Below are 16,974 nucleotides of genomic sequence, written 5' to 3'. Positions count from 1 at the left end.
CCACAATCTTCCACTTCACATCTCAGTTGGCTGCATGGGTGATGTACTCACAGGAGTCCTAATAGACAACGGATCCTCTCTCAATGTCATGCCGAAATCAACATTGTCAAGATTATCTTTCGAAGATTACCCTCTAAGAAAAAGTCATGTCATCGTCAAAGCATTTGATGGATCAAGGAAGTCAGTTTTTGGAGAAGTGGATCTTCCCATAACTATTGGACCTCAGACGTTCAAAATCACTTTCCAAGTCATGGATATTCCAGCACAATACAGTTGTTTGCTAGGTCTCCCATGGATTCATGAGGCCGGGGCAATTACTTCAACACTTCATCAGAAACTGAAGTTCATAAGAAATGACAAATTGGTAACCGTATGTGGAGAACGAGCTCTGATCGTCAGCAACCTGTCATCATTCTCCGACATAGAACCAAAAGAAGTTGTTGGAACTAAATTCCAAGCACTTTCCTTGGACAAAGGAAAGGAGAAAGCAGCGTCTATTTCTTCCTACAGAGATGCAATCCAAGTTGTAAAGGATGGCACTACCAGTGGTTGGGGGCACATTAATATTCCTACCAACAACAAGAACAGAACAGGAGTTGGATTCTTTCCAACATCATCAAAGACTATTCCAGGAATTGAGGTAGTTCTTCCAATTCAAGAAAATTTCCGCAGCGGAGGTTTTCTTCAACCTGTTCAACAAACAGTCAATACCATCGGTACGGAAAACACCGATGAAGAGGAATGACTATCCTATCTTAACAAAGCAGGATACATATCCCTATCAGAGTCTGAATCACCTTGCTGTTATCCGACTAAGGGATCTGAAAGTAAGACTCAACCAAGCAATGACGAAGTTACAAACAGCTTCACCACCAGAAGTCATGGTTCATCAGAAGAAGTTCCTCCTATCCCCGAAGAAACCTGGGATACATTAGGAGAACCAAGCGGAAAATTCGACTACATGGTGAAATACTCCGCTCCTGAAAGTTCAAGAATCTCTCTTGAAGATATTGTTCCAACTGGATGGAACAGTGATTTTGAGTACCTCACTCAGCCAAAAGAGATATATAACCCTTGCTATTCATCATCATCGACTGGTGAAATCATCATTGAGGATTATATCCCCAAGTCACCTCCCGAGGCTAAGGATCTAGAGTTCACATATCTAGTCAATGCCATCTTGGGAGAAGAGCAAGACCAAAATACAGAAGAGGATGATCTCGAAAGTGTCTCCGACAACGAGTCTCTCCATTCAGAAGATTGGAAGTTTCCTCAAAAGAAAAACCGACATACTTCACTTGGAAATGGGTATGCTCACACCGCTCAGTCTGCTGAAGTAGAAGAAGATCGTCTGAGTGTTGCAAAGACAATGGTTGGTAAATCAAGACCTACCACAGGCCAGCTTAAGCCTAAGGTTCCAGATTACCTAGTGCACAATGGGGTTCGCCACTATTGGACAGCTGTTGAAGTTACAACTGTTGTTCGCACTCCTAAGTAGGAACTTTCACCGTTATTTTATCCTCTCACCATAGCCCAGGGTGAAGAGATGTTTCATAGGGCTTTGCATTTTACTATTTCTTAGGAAAATGTCCCTCTTTGCTTCGCCCAAAGCAATAGAGTTTTGTTTTATAGGGTCTTTGTTTCAAGAAATGACTGTCAATAAATAAAAATGTCATTTTGTTCCTTCGTTAGTTTTTCCTTTTCTTTTTTCGGAAATTGGTAATCCTAAAAAACACCCTTAAAAAAACATCAAAAATTCCATTAACTGCATACACCGAGTCTTCCCTCGTTGTCTAAATAAAACTTATCACACATATGCAGATTAATCATAAAATACCCCGTTGAAACGTGCGATCGTATGACTTCTCCAAGCTTTGAGTTTCCTGTATTCGAGGCAGAGGAAGAAGAAGACGAAGAAATATCAAAAGAAATTTCACGATTACTTCAACAAAAGGAAGAGGCCATTCAGCCATACAATGAGCCTCTAGAGATCATTAACCTTGGTTCCGATGGAAACAGAAAAGAGGTTAAGATTGGAGCTTCGCTCAGTTCAGAAATCAGAGAAAGTTTGATACAGCTGCTCAGAGAATTCTCAGATGTCTTCGCTTGGTCTTATCAGGATATGCCAGGGTTGGATACCAGTATAGTGGAGCATCACTTGCCATTAAAAGCAGAATGCCCTCCGGTCAAGCAAAAATTGAGAAGAACTCATCCGGAGATGGCCATGAAAATCAAAGAGGAAGTTCAAAAGCAGATCAACGCAGGTTTCCTCGTCACTTCAGAATACCCTCAGTGGTTAGCTAACATTGTTCCCGTTCCTAAGAAAGACGGAAAAGTCCGCATGTGCGTCGACTACAGAGATTTGAACAAAGCTAGCCCTAAGGATGATTTTCCTTTACCACATATTGATATGTTGGTAGACAGTACAGCAAAATCCAAAGTTTTCTCATTCATGGACGGATTTTCAGGATACAACCAAATCAAAATGGCACCTGAAGACATGGAGAAAACAACTTTCATCACCCCCTGGGGCACGTTCTGCTATCGTGTTATGCCTTTTGGACTAAAGAACGCTGGGGCAACTTATCAAAGGGCCATGACTACGCTTTTCCACGACATGATGCATAAAGAAGTGGAAGTCTATATGGACGACATGATTGCCAAATCAGAAAATGAAGAAGATCACATACAGAATCTGACAAAGTTATTTCAACGCTTACGGAAGTTTCAGCTTCGCCTGAATCCCAACAAGTGCACCTTTGGTGTCTACTCAGGAAAACTCCTTGGTTTCATTGTCAGCAAACGAGGAATTGAAGTAGATCCAGACAAAGTCAAGGCAATTCAAGAAATGCCTTCACCCAGAACCGAGAAACAAGTTAGAGGATTTCTTGGACGTCTGAATTACATCTCGAGATTCATATATCTCATGACTGCAACTTGCGCTCCTATTTTCAAACTTCTACGGAAAAATCAAAGTTGCGTCTGGACAGACGATTGTCAGAAAACGTTCGACAGCATTAAAGAATATCTGCTCGAACCACCCATTTTGTCTCCTCCAGTGGAAGGAAGACCTTTGATAATGTACTTAACCGTCTTAGAAGATTCCATGGGTTGTGTCCTTGGACAGCAAGACGAGATGAGAAGAAAAGAGCATGCCATTTACTACCTAAGCAAGAAATTCACTGACTGTGAATCCCGCTACTCCATGCTCGAGAAGACGTGTTGTGCTTTGGCCTGGGCTGCCAAGCGTCTCCGCCAGTACATGATTCGACATACTACTTGTTTGATCTCTCATATGGATCCAATCAAGTACATCTTTGAGAAGCCTGCTTTAACTGGGAGAATTGCCCGTTGGCAGATGTTGTTATCAGAATATGACATTGAGTATCACGCACAGAAAGCCGTGAAAGGAAGCATTCTAGCTGAGCACCTGGCTCACCATCCACTCAATGGTCATGAATTAACCAGTTTCGACTTTCCGGACGAAGACGTCATGTACCTCAAGATGAAAGATTACGACGAGCCACTACCAGACGCAGGACCTGAGATAGGATCCCAATGGGGCTTAATCTTTGACGGAGCTGTCAATGCTTATGGACGAGGAATTGGGGCAATCATTGTTACACCTCAGGGTACCCATATTCCATTTACTGCCAGATTAACTTTCAAGTGCACAAACAATGAGGCCGAATATGAAGCTTGCATCATGGGTCTCGAAGAAGCCATGGATCTAAGAATCAAACACTTGGATGTATATGGAGATTCTGCTTTGGTCATCAATCAAATCAAAGGAGAATGGGAAACACGCCAACCAGGGCTAATTCCTTACAAAGACTACGCGAGAAGATTGTTACCATTCTTCGACAGGGTAGATTTTCATCACATTCCTCGTGAAGAAAACAACTTGGCTGATGCATTAGCCACACTCTCTTCCATGATTAGGATAAATCATTGGAATGACATTCCTCGGATCGATGTTATGCGCCTGGATAGGCCCGCTCATGTTTTCACAGTAGAAGCAATCATCGACGACAAACCGTGGTATCACGACATCAAGAACTTTCTTCAAAAGCAAGAGTACCCTCTTGGGGCGTCAAAGAAAGATAGAAAGACTTTGAGAAGGTTAGCTTGTAGATTCTTCCTGAATGAAGATGTTCTGTACAAGAGAAACTTCGACATGGTTCTGCTCAGATGCGTTGACAGAAAAGAAGCAGAAGTACTCATGAGAGAAATACATGAAGGTTCCTTTGGTACTCACACCAATGGACACACCATGACAAGGAAAATATTGAGAGCAGGATATTATTGGCTGACGATGGAGTCAGATTTCTACCAGTACGCAAAGAGGTGTCACAAATGTCAGATCTACGCCGATAGAATTCATGTGCCACCATTTCTTCTCAACATACTCTCTTCCCCTTGGCCTTTCTCCATGTGGGGAATCGACATGATTGGAACGATCGAGCCAAAAGCGTCCAACGGACATCGCTTCATCTTGGTAGCCATAGACTATTTCACCAAATGGGTTGAAGCAGCTTCATATGCAAACGTTACAAGACAAGTTGTCGTCAGGTTTATCAAGAATCACATCATCTATCGCTACGGCATTCCTAGCAAGATAATCACTGACAATGGGTCAAATTTGAATAACAAAATGATGAAGGAGCTTTGTGAAGAATTCAAGATTGAGCATCACAACTCATCTCCTTACAGACCAAAGATGAATGGAGCTGTAGAAGCAGCTAACAAAAACATCAAGAAAATCGTTCAGAAGATGGTCATCACTTACAAAGATTGGCATGAAATGCTCCCGTATGCTCTTCATGGTTACCGTACATCAGTACGTACTTCGACTGGAGCAACTCCTTTCTCCCTTGTATATGGCATGGAGGCAGTCCTACCTATAGAGGTCGAGATTCCATCAATGAGAGTCTTGATGGAAGCAAAATTAACAGAAGCCGAGTGGTGTCAAAGCAGATTCGATGAATTGAACTTAATCGAAGAAAAGCGCATGACAGCTTTATGCCACGGTCAGCTATATCAACAAAGAATGAAGAAAGCTTTCGACAAAAAGGTTCGACCTCGCACAATCAAAGAAGGCGACCTTGTACTAAAAAAGATTCAATCTTTTCTCACAGATTCAAGAGGGAAATGGACTCCCAATTATGACGGCCCCTACATGGTCAAGAGAGCTTTCTCAGGAGGAGCCTTAATACTCACGACTATGGATGGATAAGAATTCACCCGTCCTGTGAACGTCGACGCAGTCAAGAAATACTTCGCCTAAATAATTAAAAGAACAGCTCGCTAAGTTGAAAACTCGCAAAGAGCGACTTAGGCAAAAAAGAGCGTCTCGGTGAATCGAAAACCCGAAAGGGCGATTCAGGCAAAAGTTAGAGACATAAAAAATAAATAATCAATCCCGGTAAACTTAAAACCCGAGAGGGGTAGTTTACGCAAAAGTTAGGGATATATGGCAAGTAACTGTGTTCAGGACAAACTTGATCATTCAAAAATCCATAGCGGAGTATTCATCAGCAGTAGGTCATCTTCTACAAAGCACGAATACAGCGCAACTCGGAGTGGAAGGGAAAGATAACGGTCGTCACGTTTCATCGTAGCCCTTTTCCCGAAAAATTACCAATTTCCAACTTTGTAAATACTCCATGGAATCAAGCATTTGGCTGATTACCATTTCATAAATAATAATTTGAGCCTTGTGCTTTTCTTTCCAATCGAGTCTTTTTCAGTTTCTTGAAATGCATTTTAAGCTTAAACAGTCATTTTCTTGAAACAAATGTTTTCATAAAATAAAATGAATTTACTTACAAAAATAAAGGTGAAATTTCTTTCTAAGGTTTACAAACAATAGGAAGAATGCAAATAGTTGCTCCGAGAACGGTTGAGACTCCGGGAACCAAGATTTCCCCATGAGGTCGCTTTGCGAACATCTCCCGATGACAGATCTTTACTTCAATTCATATTACTCACTTCGGACAGCGGACAACTGATAACCAGGTATCCCCAACAGAGTTCGAACTACAAGAAGAGGACATCTTCTGATCAACAAGATTCAAGTCGTATCATAGGATTTTACATCCGCGACAATTCTATTCATATTCACTTTGCATTTCATAATCATCGTAATATTCATGCATTTTGTCTCACACCATATTTGCGTAATGAGCATAGTCTAACCAGGTTTTGAGAGTGTTAATACCCAAATTACTTGGACATATACTCAAGATTCCCCTGCAAAGTTGTGAAAGGGTTTTCTTCTTCATGAAGAAGGTTCATACACCCAAATTCCCCAAGCAAGTCAACAAATGGTAGTCTCCCTCAAAGAGATAGTTTGTTCACTTTTGGAATTCCCCAATTGAGAATCTCCTGCAGAGCGATGCTCGACGATCTTCTTCAAATAAGATAGTTTGTTTCGCATTTTGAATTCCTCAGAAGTTTGGTATTTCCCCAGCGGATCAACAAATGATCACCAACGGAGTCGATGAATGGTAGTCTTCGTCCAAAAGATAGTTCAGATTCCTCAGCGTAAGTAGGTGAATGGTAGTCTTCTTCCCGAAGACAGTTCATCCACTTTCGAGCAAAGTCATTAGCCCCTCAAAAGAGCGCGGGACCATATGACAATCCTTCAAAAACGTCAAGTTGAAAAGAGGGATGGTGAAGTTTCTTTATTTACCGTCAAATGGTATCTTACCTCCAAGTGCTGGTAAGAAGTTTGATGAGGAAACAAACCTTTGAAGTTTCTTTATTTACCGTCAAATGGTATCTTACCTCCAAGTGCTGGTAAGAAGTTTGATGAGGAAACAAACCTTTGAAGTTTCTTTATTTACCGTCAAATGGTATCTTACCTCCAAGTGCTGGTAAGAAGTTTGATGAGGAAACAAACCTTTGAAGTTTCTTTATTTACCGTCAAATGGTATCTTACCTCCAAGTGCTGGTAAGAAGTTTGATGAGGAAACGAACCTTTGAAGTTTCTTTATTACCATCAAATGGTATCTCATCTCCAAGTGCTGATGAGAAGTTTGATGAGGAAACAAATCTTTGGAGAATTTCTCTTTATCTGAGACATTGTCTAAAATCACAACTTAGACCAGTTTCGAGATGCAGACATCCGAAACAAGGGGAGGTTGCTTGCCTTTTTCTAAGTGTCAACACTTAGTTAAAGAAGATGGATTGCGCATCCTACGTTGCCATCATTCACCAGAATCCACATGACGTATTCCTACAGGAGTTTGTCTCCTCATCCCCCGCTAAGTGCGATAACGGGATCAGTTCATGTAAAGATTTTATCAATTACAACATCTCAGGAGCGCCCAAAATTCGGGCATTCTTTGATATTTAAGTCTCTTTCACGCAGGAGAGATCGAGATATCAATCTCTCTCCCTCCGGATAAAAGAAACTTAAATAGGGGCATCTGTCATACCCTAATTTTTGACCCTCCTGAGATGACATATCTTCAGGATTTTCATCAGGTCAAAGCAAGTACCCAGAGCAATCACTTCTTCATTTGGCATTTAATCAAGGATGTTCAAAGACATGAAAACTCAGGCAAAGGATCAATCAGTAGAAGGATTAGTCTCTAACATAATCATAGGACTCAAGAGCTTCATTTTTTCACCTATGATTGATTAGACACCCAGTCATCTGAGTACAGGTTTACTCAGGTCACCAGACTAGGGTTTTTTTGAGCCTATCAAGGACTGAAATCAGGGATCACCTTTGGGAAACCCTAAAAAGCTCCAGGACATCTATTAAAGACTTCAATCATCTTCAAATGATCCATACAATAAGATCTACTGGACATCACACCTCAATTCAAGATCCACAGTCACCAATTTCATCTGGTCGACAATTAGGGTTTTTAACCTAATTCATCTGGATAGTTGACTTTTAATCAGGGCATGGATCCAAAACTCAAGAAATGATTCAAGAACCTCTACTACCTCAATATAACCCATTTACATCACTCATTTGAGGAGAAGATCTTGATTCTACACAAAAGTCCAAATTTTCACTTTATCAGGAAAAAGTCACTGTATGGGTTCACCTTTGACTTTTAAGATTTTTGGTCAAACTATGACTTTCAAAGATCAATATCATCAATATATGGATATTAAAGTCATTTGACCAAGGAAATTCAAGAAGAATCTTCAAGGAGCGAAAAGTCGGGAATTAGGATTTTTGAGGGCATTGTGGGAACTCAAAAAACTTCCAACATGAAAGTTGTAGATCTTGCAAAATAAAACAACATCTTACAATGGAACTTTTTTCAAAAGATCAATCATTTAAGAGATTTGGGAATTTTGAAGTTTTAGGTCATAAACACTTAGAAAATTTTCTAAGTGTTTTTAACCTAGTTTTCTTCCAACTTTGGCCTCATTTTTCACAAATTTGCCAAAGGATTCTGAAGGAACCATAAACTAATGATTTGAAGTAGATGTTTAGGGCTTTCCAAATTGTGTTCAACCTTCTCCAAATTCATTTTGAGCTAAGAGTTATGCTTGTTCAAAGTTGGCCTCATGAAGTAAAATTATAGGTCATGTACAATTTGAAACTTTGTAATTTTGTGCAAATGACCTCTCTTATGGATGCTACATGACCCATAACACATCTGCAAACATGCCATGCATTCATTTTTACCATTACATGAGAATTGGAGAAGATTCTAAAAACAAGAACATGTGATTATGTAATGATTACATTTGTGAATTTATGGCAAATTGATGAATCACCCAAGGAATCTTCTCACCAACCAATTGGAACACTCCTCTGCATCAGAAATGTTCCCCAAGACCAGATAAGATCAATAGATAGGGAGCTAGCTCGATTTGGCCATCATTGCATTTTGAAGATTCTTTGAATTTCTTCATGGCCAAGAAATCAAAACTCCCTCATTAAGCAAGCTCACTCTCTCAATCAGTACTGAATCAATTGCCTATAAATAGAGGACTCTTTCTCATTCAAAAAACACACCAAAGCAACCATATTCCTTGCTTTCTCTTTCTCTCCTCTTGCTTATTGGTTTTTCAAAGTTCTTTGGCAAGAAGAATCGTTTTCTTCAAACCAGAGCTTATCTTTGGAAAGTAAGCATTCTAACATCTCAAAGGGGTTCATTTGAGGTGATCCAAGCACCTGGATCACTTCTGTAAGTGGAGGAACACCATTGTTGCTTTCACTTTGGAGCACTTGCAATTGGAGGACCACAGAGCAATTCAGGAGGTTCCAAGCAAGGTCAAGCATCCAGGCACATTCCTTAGGGTGTAGTGAAGCTATTCAGATGGTCGCAGCTCATCTGTAACTGCAGATTCATCATCCTCCATGTTCACTTGAATCTCAAATCGAGGGAGTCAAGTAGAGCAATTCAGAAGGTTTGAGGCCACAACAAGCATCCAGTTAGCATCACTGAGTCCCAAGGAAGCTTTTAGGATCATTCACACAAGCCCAGAAGTTCTCCATCACTCGTACGACCTTCAGTTTCAGAGGTAAGATTTTGAACTCCATCTCTTTAATTTAAGTACTCTTTGTGATAAAGCTCGATTCTATCTTGTTCAGCATCATCAGAGGATTGAAAACCCTCTATCATCATTCATTTATTCATCTTGCTTGTCATTTAATTTCAAATTTAGGGTTCATGTGTTCTTAGAGTTCTCTGAGAAATTAGATAGTTATAGCTAATATAAATAAATGTTAGTTACATATTTGAATTCGTGAGGGAATTTGGCGCAAGATTGATGTTTACATCATGCCATTTGGTTGAGAAACCAGAGAGTTAGAAATTTGAAAATCTTTGAGCTCGAGGAAGAAGATGAACATGGCGCGCGCAAAATTTGAATCTTCTGGCTTGTTTTAAAATATATTATGTTGGATGCGTGTGAATAACAAACTGCGCGCGTAGCCCAGATGGTGGGAGTTTTGGCCAATGACTTGGAGGGCGCGAGTTCAAGCCCTCTAGGTGACAAAACCATTTTTTATCACCTTTTCCACTTAATTTCTTCACAACTTTAACCAATTAGTTAACCTATCAAATTAACTCCTTTTTAATTCATTTTTTATGCACTTATTGATTAATATATATATATATTTTATAAATAATCAAAAAAAATCATAAAAAAATTATTTATTTTATATGTTTTTATTAGGTTAAAAATGGTGTTGTTTTAAGTATTTTAAAATATATTTCAATATATGTTTTCATTAAAATTTCAAAACCTAATATTTCATAAGTGTTTTAGTGTTAAAAACCCTAATCATTTAGGTCTTAATTAGGTATAGATTTTGTCTGTACTTCAATTAAGTTGACTTTTGTCAAAATTCAAATTATGTTCAAACTTCAAAGTAAACAGACGATCGAGGTTTTCAAACAACAGAACCCCGTATCTTTTCAACTGTTTTCATAAACAGTAAATCATTTTTAAGTGGGCCTCTAATAGAGTATAAGTCCCAACACCTTCTCCTCTTCTTAGCTTGTTTTCAAAACTGTATTTACAAAATCTCCTTTCTGTTTTCAAAACATTCTTCTGGTATTTGAAGGGCATTATTCCCGATGAAACTCTTCAGATACCTATGTGACCTTTGTCCATCTTCACTTCTTCTGTTTTCAAAAACCATTAACTGTTTATCATATATATATATATATATATATTCAACTGTTATCCACCAATTGCTGGTAAGGCTTTGTACATACTTCTTCAAAGGCCTCCACTCCATCCAGGTTAGGCTTTACAAGCTTTCAATTTACAGTCTTTATTTAAATTACTGTCAAATATAAACTGTGCATATATATTAGTTTAGAACTACGTTTGAGTATAAACCCTAGGACAGTTAAACTATATATATATATTATAGGAATATGACCTAGGATTGAGAATGTCTTCCCGGTGAAGGCTCTTTCCTAATTAGAGATCTGTAGTTCAAACCCCCAAGATGAATTATTCCCGGTGAAACATCTTGGCAAAAGCCTTAGAATCCAAAAAATAGGACACATCCACCCAAAGAGGAATTATTCCCGGTGAAACCTCTTACCCATTTGCTTAGAGCCAAAATAAGTTCAAAACTACATAGCTTTCTCTTGTGCTATAACAAGGACCCTCGATTAGCCTCCTCTTGGGCTTTGTACAAGGACCCACAGGCTTCTTAAAAGCATTTCCAGCTTCCTCTTGAGCTTGTATACAAGGACCCATCAGGTTTCTTATAAACATAGGAACAGGTCTTTAGTCACCTTTTAACATACCCTGGTGAGTTTCTTCCAATTTAAACCAGACTTTAAACAAGCTAAGTTTGTCTCAATTTTACATTGAGTACACCTTTTGGAATGAGAGACATGGACAGTCTCTGTCACCCTTATCTTCATCAATCTTCCTTAGCAGAGTCTAGGATCCATGTTTGCTTATCCTCAGCAAGTGTCAGCCTTCATCTTGGGCTTTAAACAAGAAGTCTCCACTAGATAATCTTTCTGCCTTTCATCTTAACAAAAATCCCTGGAAAGGGTTAGCCTCCACACATTCTTTCATTTTAATAAAAATCCCTGGAAAGGGTTAGCCTCCACACATTCTTTCATTTTAATAAAAACCCTTGGAAAGGGTCAGCCTCCAAAAACATGACAAAAATCAGTCTTTTAACAGACAATTTCTCCAGCTGAGTCAAAATCCCTGGAAAGGGTTAGCCTCCACACATTCTATCATTTTAACAAAAATCCCTGGAAAGGGTTAGCCTCCAAAATCATTCTTTCATCTTAACAAAAACCCCTGGAAAGGGTTAGCCTCTAAAATCACTTCAAAAACCAAAGATTCATCCTCTTAGGAGATAATTTCCCCAAAAGAGTCAAAACCCTTGGAAAGGGTCAGCCTCCAAAAACATGACAAAAATCATTCTTTTAACAGACAATTTCTCTAGCTGAGTCAAAATCCCTGGAAAGGGTTAGCTTCCAAAAAATCAGTCTTTTAATAAATAAATCCTTCAATAGAGTCAAAATCCAACAAAAATAGTTAGCCTCAACCTTGGGCTTCATACAAGGCACCAAAACAATAAAACCCCCTTTGTTAATAGTCAGCCTCAACCTTGGGCATTGTACAAGGCAGATAATAGAGTCTCCCCTAGTGAGTCCTTCATTTTTCAGTAGCCACAACCTTGGGCTTTGTACAAGGCAGATAAACCATATTTCATGTGTCAAAGATTCCTAACATCTAGGATCTTTTCCCATATAGTCATCCATACTCAGTTTATTTAAGAGTCCGCCACAACCTTGGGCTTCATACAAGGCAGAAAATAATATTTCCCCTAGTTAGAGTCAGCCTCAATTCTGGGCTTTGTACAGAACACCAAATAAAACCCATCAAAATAGATTTTCCCTAAGTAGAGTCAGCCTCAATTCTGGGCTTTGTACAGAACATAAAAATCTCTTGTAAATTAATCCCCAGTGGAGTTTTTCTCCCAGAGTCATAATAATAATCAATCAATCAAAAAGCCTCAAGCTTGGGCCTCATGCAAGCCAGCTAAAGTCAAATCTTTTATACAATAGATAGACATAGCTTATCTCTATAGAGAGATATTTTTACTACTCTACCACATTCAAACAAACAAACATTTCAACATTTCAATTTCAATTTCAATTTCAATCAAGTCTCCCATTTAGGATTTTGAAAGGCATGAGCTGGCAGTAAAACCCAGACATGTGGTAACTTTCCCTAATTTGGACGAGCATCTTTCTTTCATTCAAGAGATACTAGCATACTTGCAAACACACAAGTAAGGTCACTCTCTTAATGAAATGAATTCAATCATTCTGTCACTCTTTTAAAATGTTTGTGGTGGAATAGTAGAAATACCTCTCTATAAAGATGACTTCATGTCTCTTTACTGTAAACAGAGATTTAATTCAAGCTTCAACCTTGAGCTTCAAGCAAAGCATCCAAAAATAATTAATAATTAATTAGTTCCCCGAACTACATTAAGCTCTGACTTCCATTAGGGATATGTAGGCATGAGGTTCACAAGGAATCTCAGCGAGCTAATAAAATACCAAAAATAGTCGGTCAGTCTGTCTGTCTTTCTTTTATTCAATTCAATTCCTTCTCCTAACACAAAGGAGAAACTTTCCCAATCAATCATTAGTAAACACAAACACAAATGACACAGAGAAGGTTCCTGTAGAGTACTACAAATATGTAGGGTGTTTAAACACTTCCCTATGTATAACCGACCCCCCGGACTCCAGAATTTCTAGTCTAGGTGAATCCCCACACTTAGCAAACTCCTAGGGTTTAGTTGAGATCTTTTTTCCCCTTTCCTACTCGTAGGACAAATAAGAAAGTTCGTGTGATATCGTAGGAAGAACTGAAATAAAATTCATTCCACCACGGGCGCATTCTCCTTCCAAATTTCGCGTGAAGGGTCTAGCGTGCCGTCCTCCCAAGTGAAACGGGGAGGTAAAAAAACGACAACCACACGCTAATATGACAAAAAGGATTAAAATGAAACCTTTTGAAGAGTTAAGGGACCAATATGACACTTTTTGAAGTTAAGGAACCAAAATGAACCCCGAGGTTAACATAAGGGACCAAAAAGGGTATTTTGCCTATACAAAATATCATTTGCAGGCAAAAACCGTGTACCAAATAGTTAATATGTAATTTAAAGCAACTAATTTTCTGACAGATGATTATATTAGACTCAAATTACCCCAAAATTGTAATTTGGTAAACAATTAAGCAAGGGTGTTGTTGTCTAATCGAGAAAAACTTCCCTTCTTATATTATAGATTTGATGAGATGAGTGTACAAATCCTCATGATCTAAACTTGAAAAGAGGTAGCATAAATAGTTTAAAGCAATCAATTTTAGGTCTCTCTCTTCCACGAATTTCTTGGAGGTATTCTAATCTGAGCTAGCCTTCTTATACTATTATGACAAAACATTCTAACATTGTTGTTATTTTTGTCACTATTGTTGATATTTTGTTGATCTGTTATGGTGTTTTTTCTCACATAAACAAGTTTTAGCCTTCTAACCAAATGGGTTAACAACACAATGGATAATAGTTAAGATAATATAGAAATATTGTGCAAAATTACTTTAAATGATAAATACTACTATTGTGCTTGTAATATCTAAAACGCCAGTATCAAAAGTAAGTATTTTAATATCGTATCCATAAGGACTGGTGCGACGAGAACCTTTTGGTAACCGTTATGTTTTAAGTAAAAAAGAGTTTATAAGTTTGATTTCAGAATATTTATAAATCTATTTAAAACAATAAAGTCAAATTTAAAGTTTAACAATGATATACAGATGTGGGGATTGGACTATAATAATCATAGTCACACGTGTTCTCCTAATCAAGACATATATGTCAGTTATCATTCATTATTATCCAGAATGGATCGTCTCCTGTGATCTCTCTTTAATTTTTGGTGTTGCTCCAAATCCAATGGATAATATGCATTAAAGAAATGATGAACTAGTACATAAGTAGACATAGATTAGGATCTAGTGGATGAAATTAGTGTTGGACAGAAGCAGTAGAGACAAAGCTGCAGAGGATCCAGATCCATTATTATCACATGTCAGTCAACAAATATTATTAATTGTTAAATAATATTTCCATATCGATCATATTGTTTGATCTATTATCTCTTAGCCAAATCAATCAATACATTTATAGTACGTATCAACAGTGTATAATTAAGATTGAGAGATGGTCTTAATTGCACATTTGGTAGGCGATATTTGCACATGCATTCATTTATCAGGTAAGAAAGAGGCATTGTTTGGTAGTTCCGTGGGAGCTATTGACTTGTCCCAAACCATGAGATGAGTTTGGAGTCTAGAGGACGGACTTATGGTTATCTGTCTAGAGATGATAGACACGGGTAATCCGCTAAGGATAACATGGGTACCACATGCATTTGCATTGAGTCTATGGAATCACATGTATCGATGTGAATTTGTGTTGTGGTGCGTTATGTGTTAATTGCATGAATTGGTACTTGGTGATGGTTGCGTTAGGATTACTTGGTATCTTGAATATGTTTCAGTTATGTCGTACTTGCAAAACATGTAATATGTGTTTATACAGTATTGAATACATATGTACTTGAAGTGTGTGAGATTCTCTTGTTGTATGTGATATACGTTCCTTATTATTATATATTTCCATAATGATATGAATTCTCACCCTTCTATTGAAATAATGGTTTGTATGATATTGCTAAGGTACCGAGGAGTAGAGGTGCTCGTTGCTTTCGAGGATTTAGTCTAGGAGCATTTATTCTGTTTTATAGTTTGCTTAGGAAGATATTAGTCTCATACTCTGGTTATGTAACACTTGGGGTTGTACATTTGATTTCATGTTCATGTTTAAGAGATATTGTATTACTCTCTTTTCATTTTGATTATGTTGGATTTATGCGGTGGTGGCCTTAGTGCCTAATGCTTGTATTCATGAGATATTATGTTGAGATATTGTTATTGGTATCATTTTCTAATTCCGCTGTGATGTGCATATGAAACATGATATTCAAATGTGTGTTATGAACATAACCAAAGGATTTATGTCGTTTTTAATTCTGTTGTATTTTTGAAATACATGTGACGCCCTCTTGATATGCATGTTTTACTCTGATTTATGCAATATATTTGCCGTGAGTTTAGAAGGTGTTCCACTAGTGGTATCAGAGCATGATCGGTCAGTTGGTCAAGGTTATTAAGATCTTTATTTTCCTATCGTATTCAATTTATGTTTGTGACACAATCGATACTGCTTGTTGGTTGTTTGTTTCGTTGGTTTTTTAGACGATGGTTGTAGGAAGGAATGATGATGCTATTGCATAGGTATTTATGATGTTGGATGACGCTATTGGGCAGGTTCCGAATGCGATTTCTAGTAACAGAGGGGAGGATGAGTTCCGTGCTTTGGGGAATTTCCGAAGGAACAATCCACCAATCTTTGAAGGAGATCATGAACCTGATAAGGAAAAAGCGTGGTTGAAGGTGATTAAGAATATTGATCCGCTGTCGCGCGCGGATCAAAAACGAGTTATTTTGAAAAGACCGTAGATAGCGACAAGTGACTCGAATATCGTCCTCAAGGATTATTGTTAATTAACCAAATGTAAAATCGAATTGGGGGGTTGGTTTAGGATTGAGCACTCATGAATTAAGCAAACATGATTTGACATACGGAAGTTAACGATAAAGCAACGTTAAATCGCGAAACAGATCAAGGAACATAAACCAATCGAATTAAATCAATAATATTATGTATGAATCGAATTAAGCATGCAACGCATATATAAGATTATTGAAAGGGAAAATAATTGAGATTAAAATTATAAAACCTCAAAGATTTGGTGGAACATGAACAGTAGATCAACCCGTGGACTTAGTTCTTCATGATCAACATCTCAAGCTCTCAGAAAAATAAAATCGTGAATAGTGTAATGTGAATTCTCAATTGTATGGCCAAACCTAGGTACTAGAGAGAACCAAACGGTTTACAGCCCAACTGGGTCAAATACATAACCCAGCCCAATACAAATGACCCAAACTAAATAAAAAACTATTGCTTCAACTTCAAACACAATTCTGGAAGATATGCGTTCCAAATATGACTTCTACTCCAACACGAGAATTGTAGCTCTTTCTCTTAGCTTTCCGACGATTAATAGAATGCGTCGATCGGATTCCCGGAGCTCCAGTTATGATCGTTTCCGTGCAGATTGCTAAAGCTGAAAAATAAGTACGAAAATCAAATAACAATAAAAATAAATTAAAATATAAAAACATTATAAAATACAAAAATAAGACAAACAAACCATGGAAATGTATAAGTACAAACATAGAGGAATGTGCTTCAAAATGCACTGATCAAATATCTTCCGAGTTTTGAATTGTACGGATTCGCAAAAGGTGTAGTTTGGTACTCATATGCTTGAGAAGGAAGCTGAGGATTGGTGGAGT

The sequence above is a fragment of the Vicia villosa genome, linkage group LG2 (genome assembly GCF_029867415.1).
Source record: "Vicia villosa cultivar HV-30 ecotype Madison, WI linkage group LG2, Vvil1.0, whole genome shotgun sequence".
Lineage (NCBI taxonomy): Eukaryota > Viridiplantae > Streptophyta > Magnoliopsida > Fabales > Fabaceae > Vicia > Vicia villosa.
Note: the sequence above shows the minus strand (reverse complement) of the source record.